Source organism: Amblyomma americanum, chromosome 2 (assembly GCF_052857255.1).
Source record: "Amblyomma americanum isolate KBUSLIRL-KWMA chromosome 2, ASM5285725v1, whole genome shotgun sequence".
Lineage (NCBI taxonomy): Eukaryota > Metazoa > Arthropoda > Arachnida > Ixodida > Ixodidae > Amblyomma > Amblyomma americanum.
Window position 1 is genome coordinate 122,963,901 of NC_135498.1, and position 10,408 is coordinate 122,974,308.

Sequence of the window (10,408 nt, forward strand, 5' to 3'; positions counted from 1 at the left end):
GCGAGACTTGGTGCAGATACGGTACTACGGCAAACTTTCTTTTCTTTTCCTCCTGTCTCGCTTCACCTATCTTATCCAGTCCGACCTTTTCCTTCAGCTTTTCCGCAACAGAACCCAAAACGTCTGCATGGTAGCCAGCCTTTGACAGGCGGTTAAGTTGGTTGCAGAAGCTGCGCTCCAACCTGTGCGCACAAGATTTCATTACAGCTTTGCTCCAACCTGTGCGCACAAGATTTCATTACAGCTTTGTAAAGCTGTAATGAAATCTTGTGCGCACAGGTTGGAGCGCAGCTTCTGCAACCAACTTAACCGCCTGTCAAAGGCTGGCTACCATGCAGACGTTTTGGGTTCTGTTGCGGAAAAGCTGAAGGAAAAGGTCGGACTGGATAAGATAGGTGAAGCGAGACAGGAGGAAAAGAAAAGAAAGTTTGCCGTAGTACCGTATCTGCACCAAGTCTCGCATAACTTGAAAAGAATTTGGAAACATGCTGGTGTCGAAGTTGTCTTCTCGGCGCCTAAGCGACTGTCTAGCCTGGTCAAAAAAGTAAATTCAGTAGGAAGGGAACCACGCAGCTGCTTGATAAGGCACGCGAAACAATTCATGCCTTGCCGGGAAGGGGTCATCTACTCTCTACCTCTGTCATGTGGCAAATGTTACATCGGCCAAACTGGCCGATGTGTTAACGAAAGATTAAAGGAGCGCCAATATAATGTCTCTCGTGTCGCTATCACAGGCTACGTAGCAAAACATTGCAGAAACTGCAAAGACAACGAAGATGACGATGACGATGAAGACAACGACGACTCAAAAACTTGTTTTCCCCTTTACAAGGAGTGCTCTGTATTAGGTAAGAACCGCGACTCGCTAACTAAGGAAATAATGGAAGCCCACCTGATAGCTAGGACTTCAGATCAGTGTATCAGCACTCGCTCTGTAGCCTTGTCGGATAAGGAAACCCGCTACCTTGATTGTGAATGAAAACTCGTGCCTGCTGTAGGGGTGATATTTTGCACTGATGACTCTTGTATGTTGACACGTGCCTGATGAACTGGCGATGTTTGATATCACGCAAGTCACGCGTGCTTGTATTCTTTTCCCGGCCACCAGGCCAGTATTTATACTGGCTGGCAGCCAATAAACGTTTTAGTTGTGAGTCAGCGCTGTGTTGTGTCTCCTCTTCTTTGTCCCGTCTGTCGCGCTGTTATGGATCATCGGAAGATCCTGAACATTCTAGATGGTGATTACTCCTACATACCATATAGGGTAATGGAGCCGATTCCAACTGGAGTTTATGGGGGGAAGTCGCAGGAACATTAGACGATCATTGTAGATACCACAGCGGGTCACCTAAAGGTTATCGCATTTTCTTTACGAATGTGGTTAATATGGCCACCAATTTTTAGTTCAAAAGCACTCGTACTATCGTCAAAGCCGAGCAAAATCTGGCTAGTGCATCTTGAATCTTGCTTGTGCATCGCTCGTTGGCAGAGCAACTGTGGCGCCAAGCGGCAAGGATTTGACCCTGACCACTCCCGAAATTTGAGCTCGCCGGTTTGGACCCAAATCAATGCGCAACCTTAACTCTGCGTGCCCGACTCGATGGTGACTTCCAAATTCGGCCCGGGCACTCCCGAAATTTGAACTTTGCTGATTTGGACCGAAATCAATGTGCGACCATAATTGTGCGTGCCCGACGCGATGGCAACGTCCAAATGTTAACCGGGTCATTTTCGAAAATTACATCCGTGCTACCTCCGAAAAAGTTGTTCACAGTTTTGAGATTTGCGCCACCTCGTTGCTATGGTGTCTCTTGCGGCGTCACAAATTACGTTATCGCGCTTTCGCACGTCACATATCGTTTTAAGCGGAGTTGAACCCTGGCTGATTTTTTTTATGATGCTTAACCCTTTCAGCCGTGGTATATTTATTTTGGTGACAAATTTTTTCCTCAATCTTTTCAAAGTGTGAGATCCCATTATCACTCTGAAAATGTTTAAAGCTCGGTGTGCAAGTATATGGGGATTTAGAACCATGTGTCACGGATCTCCCCGGAGAACACTCGGACCGTAAGAATGGACTAGGCGAGAGGTGTACCCACACAGACGCACATTTAATACACCCTACGTGACACAAACAGTACCACACAAAATTAACTAACAAAACTAACACAAAACACAAAGGCTATCAATACAAACTACCCGTGAACACTGCTACTAGCGTCTACTGCTAGCGTTCTATTGTTAGCGGTCGGCGTTTGTGCTCACTGTTGGGTCGGTGCAGAAGTGGTGTTGCATGGGTCCAGTAGCCGGCGTCGAGATGGCGTTCGACGTGCTGCGGCTGGCGTCGATGGCGGCGTCGCTGGCTGCGTCGTACAAGCGCCCAGTCGAAACGTCCGTGGAAGTCATGCTGGTGTTGTTGGCGTTGGGGGCACCACCCGGATTGGTGGCAGCAGCGCTGGAGACACCCCTGGCCGCAGCAGGGGGTAGCGTCCTCCGTTGACTCCCCGGAACGGGCTCAGGAATGGCAGGAAGTCCGCTGTTCGAAGCCGTAGAACAATAGCTCATCGGAGCATTAGCCGGCGCCGCTCTCTTCCAGCCGATGTGTCCCTGACCAGCCGGAGCCTCCGCTTTTCTGTTCTTCCCCCGTGTCTCGCTCTCCCTCGAGCTTTTGCTTTCGCGTTAGTCCACTTAATCCTTGTCGTCGTCTTCTTCTTCTCCTCTCCACCAGTCATCTCTTCCTACCTCACTGAATACTTCATCTTCTTTAGTCTTCATTTAATTCAAGTCATCTTTATCGCCATCCTTTTCGTCTTCTTCAAGCCTCTTTCCTTCATACTTTTGTTTCAGACTCCCTATTATATGTGCGAGTGTCACAGTGTCACATATGCTGTACAAACGGCAGTGCGCGAATTGCAATGCGTATGAACTGTCGCTTCCTGCAGCTCGCTGAAGATTCTCACAGGAAAGAAAAAGCGGTAAACAAAAATTAAAAGAAAAACAGCGCAATGCCATGGGTTCAGTCATTCTCGCAGTGGCCGCAGCAAAGTCAAACTATATATTTTTTACTACTGATCAGGAATACCCGGGTTCGAACCCGAGCGCGCCGGATCCGTTTCGATGGAGGCGAAACGCAAAGGCGCCCGTATGCTTTGCGATGTCAGTGCACATTAAAGACACCAGTGTGGTCGGGAGAGAGAGAGACAACTTTATTGAAAAAGGTGTAGGGAATTTGGGCAGGTGGGTCCTGTGTGACCCCAGGTGTGGGCGACGTCCTGGGGCCCAAGAAATCAGTGCAATTTCAGTGGCCTTGTCTGGCTGGTTGAGGAGTTGGTCGCTGCTTTCCGCAGAGGGAGCTGGCAGGAGGGCTTGTGGGGGCGGGCTATTTTCGCATCCCCATAGGATGTGCGCCTGAGTGGCGGGTTCTCCTGGGTTGCAATTTGGGCATGTAAGGTCATAGTCTCCGTTGGTGATTAGTGATAGGCTGGAGTGGCTGAGAATTGAGTGCGTCTGCAATATGCGGAGCAGGGTCGCTTGCGCTCTGTGGAGGTTCGTGTCGGCAGGTGGGAAATTGCGTCTCGTCTCTTTATGAAAATTGGTGATGTCGGCGCGTTAATCGTCGGGCAAGCCGGTCGGTGTCCAAGTTTCCTGAGTTGCCCGCATGGGCACACTCCCAGATTAGGTTAATTTTGCGGTCGGGAGTGCAGCCACACAGGATGCGTGCGGAAGGAAGAGGATGCCGCCTGCCGAGTAATTTAGGATTACTCGTTTTGAGTCATTGAGGGCTGTGCGCGTACGGCGGTGAGCGATGGCCACCGCTATCGCTGTCTCTTCCACTGCAGGGGGAGGGGGGGGGGGGGGGAGGGGGGGACGCGCACAGTGGCGGCGGAGATAAGGGTAGATTGTGGCGTAGTTGCACGGACACGTAGGTTTTTCAATGTTGCCTTGCACGTGTCCACGTATGTTACGTGTTCGTCGGCACGATAGAAATCATCCATTGCTCGAGCTTTGTGCTCACGGCGCTCGTCGTGTCGGCCAGGGAGCATGTTTTCCGGCAGAGGTTTAACAACGAGGCGGCTATGCACGGCGGTCGGGAGGGGGGCTGTGGGATGGGGATCGCCTATTGCGTTGACGTGTAACCTGTCGAGGATGAGACGCCCGTGCTTGTTTCTGGAGAGGTGATGAATTTGGGCTGCCTTGTGTGCCTCTATAAGTTCGGTAAGGGTGTTATAGATGCCGAGTTGGAGGAGGTGTTGTGCGCTTGCGTATTGTGGCCTTGTACACCCGAGCGACTGATGCTGTTTACTGCCTCGTTATCTTTTCGGCGAAGGTGATAGTAAGGGTAGGAGTATACCATCCTGGTAATGATAAACTCCAGCGTTAGCCGACAGATGTCGCCCTCCTTCATGCCTCTACGGCTTGTGGAGATGCGGCGGATAAGGCCGATTAATTGGTGAGCTGTGGTGGGGAGGCGTTGTGTCGCTTGTGAGTTGTGTGTATTGTTCTGTACCAGCATTCCCAGGACCGGAATGCTCTGATGCAGAGCGTGATGAGCTGACGTGTTTCGGAGAACTCCACATTGTATATAATAATAATTAATAATAATAATTGGTTTTTTGGGGAAAGGAAATGGCGCAGTATCTGTCTCATATATCGTTGGACACCTGAACCGCGCCGTAAGGGAAGGGATAAGAGAGGGAGTGAAAGTAGAAAGGAAGAATTAGGTGCCGTAGTGGAGGGCTCCGGAGTAATTTCGACCACCTGGGGATCTTTAACGTGCACTGACATCGCACAGCACACGGGCGCCTTAGCGCTTTTTCTCCACAAAAACGCAGCCGCCGCGGTCGGGTTCTAACCCGAGAACTCCGGATCAGTAGTCGAGCGTCCTAACCACTGAGCTACCGCGGCGGGTACATGGAATCGGCAATATCAGAACTTCAGGAGCAGCGTAGTAGAGTCAGGAACACATAGACGATTTAAAAAACAGAGGCAGGAGAAATAACCTAATCACGCTCGGAATAAAAGAGTTTAGCTAGGAGACTAGCGAGGAACTGGGAAAGTAAGTAATTTTTGATGTTTTTTTTTCTATAACAAGGCTTAACAGTGAGTGCTGCCGAAAGATGCCACAGGTGCGGTAAAACGGACATAAATAGGGCGCGACCAGTCGTTCTGAAACTCCTCGACTTCCGTGAAAAACATTTCAAGATTACTATCTTGCTACTAACTCAAAAACACCAAAATCAGCTCAAAATCATTAGCTGAGGACTTATCTAAACGAGTTAGGGAAATACGGAAACAACAGTGGAAAGAAGAGGGCTCAAGCTTTAAAGCTAATCTATGACAAGCTAAGCGTTAATAGCGTAGTGTAGGGTTGGGATGCAACAAGAGCTCCTCGCTTTAGGCCTATAAAGAAATCAAGCTGACTCCAGACAAGGTGATTTCAGACCCTGAAAATACTAAATGTTAATTGCAGAAGTATTATAAGCAAGTCAACTGAGTTGGAGGCTCTTCTGCTTTTCCGTGACCCTGAAATAGAGGTTTTGACAGAAACTTGGCTAAACAATACAGTGTTTGACAGTGAGTTCGTTACCGCTGGCTACAGTTCGTAACGAGAGGATCGTTATGGTAGAGGTGCAGATGTCAGCATCCGGTTTAAATCATTCTTGCGAATTTTATCGATGCCTGATGTACCCAATGTAGATTGAATTTTTTGCACAACGTACTATGGAAACGTTAGATATATTATTGGAGCAATGTACAGCCCCCCCCCCCCCCCCCCCCCCCACGCGCTCTACCGTTGCCTTATTATAGGAACTGAAAAAATGTTTGTGCACAAATGTTAACCCAAATAATCGTAATATACTGTCAGGATATTTTAATCTGCGTGAAATAGACCGGTCAAATTTTTCAGCAAAAAAGCATGACACCCAAGGTGAGGCTATGCGGTGCGTTGCTTTTGCCTTCGACTCATCGCAGATTTTAGAAGGAAACAACATATTTCAGGGCATTGTTAATCAATGCTTGGCCTCTTTGTTATTAGCGGATCAATTATTGCCAAAACAAATAGCCAGATAGTAGATAGAATATCGGATCACAAAGCTTTACTGCTCACTACTGCAGACGCCGCTTTTGATAAGAAACCTAAATATTTATCCTATCGAAACTTTTCTCGAGATACATTGTAAGTATCTTAGATTCTTGATTAATATTGACCTCACTTCGACTAAGCACACTGACTACATTATGGGTAATGTTAATCGCAAGTTTGTCTTTCTGAGGAGAACTTTGGGACTGTACTTCTTCTGTCCGACTGCTCGCATACAAAAACATAATTCTGCGGATACTAGAGTATGCATGCGTTATTTGGGACTCTTTTACGAAAACTTTCAATAATAAGTTAGATATGGTGCTACGAAAAGCAGCTCGCTACATTTATAAGAGATTTGGACGTACGTCAGTGACATAACTGTTAATTAAAGCGGACTTTGCCCCATTAACGCAAAGAAAGCGTCTGTCGCTACTAAAATTCCTCTTTCAATTTATTAACGGCCGCTATAAGACAGATCTCACGAGAAGAATTTCTTTTTCACCTGGTTACGCCACTAGGCGCAGACGTAGTCGCACATTAACGCCACTTAACACGCCTAATAACCATTTTAAGTATTCTTTCTTTCGACGAGCAGTAATGGAACGAAATCTCCTAACCAGTGACCACGTTTTAAAATCGTCTATGTCGACATTTCTTTCCAGTATTGTTTAAAAATGTGTTGTGTATGCTTACTTTCCAAAATTTTCAATATTGCCGCGAATATTTGCAGTGTTTGTTCGTTTTTCAAATCTGCCGCGACACCACTTTATCGCTTTGTTTGCGACGCAAGACACGACTAGATTTATCTCGATTGATCGCAGCCAGGCAGAGCTGATTCTACGTTGTTCCGCAATGTTATAGTAACTTTGCGCTCTTTATCTCGAATTTTCGCTATCAGCTTTAAATTGAGCACGGCCGACAGCGGCGGGCATTCTGTTCGACGACCGCCGAGCACGCTTGTCGCTTCGCCGCCGCCGAGTGATTCAGTCCATTCTGGGTGCAAGTCAGCCCAATAAACAGTTCTTTTAGAAGACCCTTTCGTCCGTCTTCATCGCTGCTTCGACTGCCGTCACCACTACGTGACATCTGGTGGAGGTGCTGGGTAGCAGCGTCTTTTCGCTGTCTGGTGCGGTCCGGCAGTTTCCCGAACTCAGGCTCCTCTCCCTGGAGACGTCGGCTGGCTCGCTGAGCTGCTGGTTCATCCTCGGGTGTGAAGCGCTTAGGGCTGGGTTCACGACTTGAAGGGGGCGTCCGGAACATGGAACATACTGAAGTTCATACCGACGCAAGCAGCGTGGGCCTAGGAGCCGTTCTCGTTCAAAAAAGTGACGGGCTGGAGAAGGTCATCGCATACGCTAGCCGTTCCCTTTCCAAGGCCGAAGCTAACTATTCGACCACTGAGAAGGAGTGCCTTGCCATCATCTGGGCTACGTCGAAATTCCGCCCCTATTTCTACGGACGGCCGTTCAAGGTGGTCAGCGACCACCATGCGCTCTGCTGGCTTGCCAATTTGAAGGATCCCTCTGACCGACTCGCTCGATGGAGTCTGCGTCTCCAGGAGTTTGACGTCACCGTCGTTTACAATTCCGGACGCAAGCACACTGACGCCGATTGCCTCTCACGAGCCCCTGTAGATGCACCGCCGCCGGACGACGATGAGGACGCCTTCCTGGGACCCATCAGCGCAAGCTCTTTTGCTCAGCAGCAACCCTCGGACCCCAACCTAAAAGGCCTCATCGAGTACCTGGAAGGCAAGGCTTCTTCACCCCCCGCTTCATTCAAGCGAGGACTGTTTTCCTTCTGTGTGCAGAATGAGGTCCTTGTGAAGAACTTTACAGCGAACAAAACAGCCTACCTCCTTGTTGTACCTATTTGTCTCCGCGAAGAAGTTCTACAGGCTTCACACGACGAGCCGACAGCTGGACATCTCGGGTTTACTCGCACCCTCCGCCGCATTCAAGACATTACTGGCCCCGACTGTCTGCCGATGTCGCACACTATGTGAAAACATGCCGAGATTGTCAGCAACGAAAGACTCCTCCCACACGACCAGCAGGATTTCTGAAACCCATTGAACCTCCCTCAAGGCCCTTTCAGCAGATTGGCATGCACTTGCTTGGCCCTTTTCCAACGTCAACATCTGGAAATAAGTGGATCATCATAGCGACCGACTACCTGACCCGCTACGCCGAGGCGAAAGCCCTACCGAACGGAACAGCAGCAGAAGTGGCCAAAATTTTCGTGGAGTGCATTCTTCTTCGACACGGCGCCCCCGATGTGCTCATCACGGACAGAGGAACAGCATTTACGGCGGAACTCACGCAAGCCATCCTGCGCTACAGCCAAACCAGCCACCGGAGGACAACTGCATACCATCCGCAGACCAATTGACTGACCGAGCGCCTGAACAAAACCATCGCCGATATGCTCGCTATGTATGTCGATGCCGAACATAAAACCTGGGATGTCATCCTGCCTTACGTCGTCTTCGCCTCCAACACCGCAGTGCAGAAGACCACCCAGATGACGCCTTTTAGGCTCGTCCATGGCAGGGATGCCACGACCACGCTAGACGCCATGCTGCCCAACGTTACAGAAGAAGAGAACGTCGACGTTGCCGCCTACCTTCAACGCGCAGAAGTTCGAAGGCTTGCCCGATTACGGATCAAAGACCAGCAGCGGTCCGACGTCAGACGCTACAACCTACGAAGACGCAACGTGGAATACAAGCCAGGAGGCCAAGTCTGGGTGTGGACGCCCATTCGCCGTCGTGGATTGAGTGGAAAGCTTTTGCGCCGCTATTTCGGCCCGTACAAGGTTCTTCGTCGGCTGGGTGAACTGGATTATGAAGTCATCCCTGACGCAATGACTGCATCCCAGCGACGCCGCGTACGACCAGAAGTTGTCCATGTAGTCCGTCTGAAGCCGTATTATGCGCGCTAAAGGCCGCTGCATTTCCATGCTCTATTTTCGCAAGATCCGTTTTTTCCCTTACTAGTCGCATTATTTGTTTTAATGCATCGGGTCGATGCTTGTTTGAGAGGGGAGTAATGCCGCGAATATTTGCAGTGTTTGTTCGTTTTTGAAATCTGCTGCGACACCACTTTATCGCTTTGTTTGCAACGCAAGACGCGACTAGATTTATCTCGATTGATCGCAGCCAGGCAGAGCTGATTCTACGTTGTTCCGGAATGTTCTAGTAACTTTGCGCTCTTTATCTCGAATGTTCGCTATCAGGTTTAAATTGAGCACGGCCGACAGCGGCGGGCATCCTGTTCGACGACCGCCGAGCACGCTTGTCGCTTCGCCGTCGCCGAGTGATTCAGTCCATTTTTGGTTCATGCCAGCCCAATAAACAGTTTTTTTAGAAGACCCTTTCGTCCGTCTTCATCGCTGCTTCGACTGCCATCACCATTACGTGACAATATACAATGTTCCACTATTCTATTGTGTTCATTGCCTGTCTTATTACTTTGTGTTGACTTATACGTATCCCTCCCTGCTAATATCGCCAGTTCGGATAGCAGTATAAGCAAAACAAATACACATAGCGAATAATGTTACAGCAGATAATGATGTAAGTGCAGGGCACATGTATGCATGCCGTGCGTGCCAGTAGTAAAGCCAGAGTGACATTTTAGGGCTCAACTCGTTACTGTCTCGGTGTTTTATTACGTATTAGCTCAAACAGCTCACGCACACGAACCCCCACACACACAACGTATAAGCTTCTAGCCTCTCATCCAATAGAGCTTTGAGGTTTTGTGTGTTTATTACTCAGTAATATCGCCAGAAGTTGCAGCCTACAAAATATAACTCGAATTTTGAAAGGACTGTTAGTGACGGTGAGGGAGGGCCGACGATGTGAGGGCGGGGGCGAGGGAGGGCCAACAAATTTTTCTAAGTGAGGGTGAGGGCTAGGGAGGGCATTGGATTCAAAAGTGAGGGTTAGGGAGGAAAAGTAAAAATGAGGTCATTTGCCCACCTCTGCTCCTAACTCAGCAGTGCAGCAGTTAAGCGATGCGCCGCTGCCCTATGATGTCAGATGCTGCCATAGGCAGGGCTTGCTCGGCCCAGGTTGTTCGCTTGTTGTGCAGTTTGCCCACGATCTGGTGGGTAGGTTGTGACGTCCCAAGGTCACGCGACCTATGTGGCTCACCTAACGTTTATGTTGCTTTAATGAGGCTTTTTCAAGGTTATTTTCGCTCACGGCCAACGACGCCGACGACGGCTCTTCTGCGGCACGGGACCCTTAACGCTGACGAGTTAAAACCTAAAGTACAATGCCATTCAAATAGTATCTATGATGACGGCGTCTGTGCA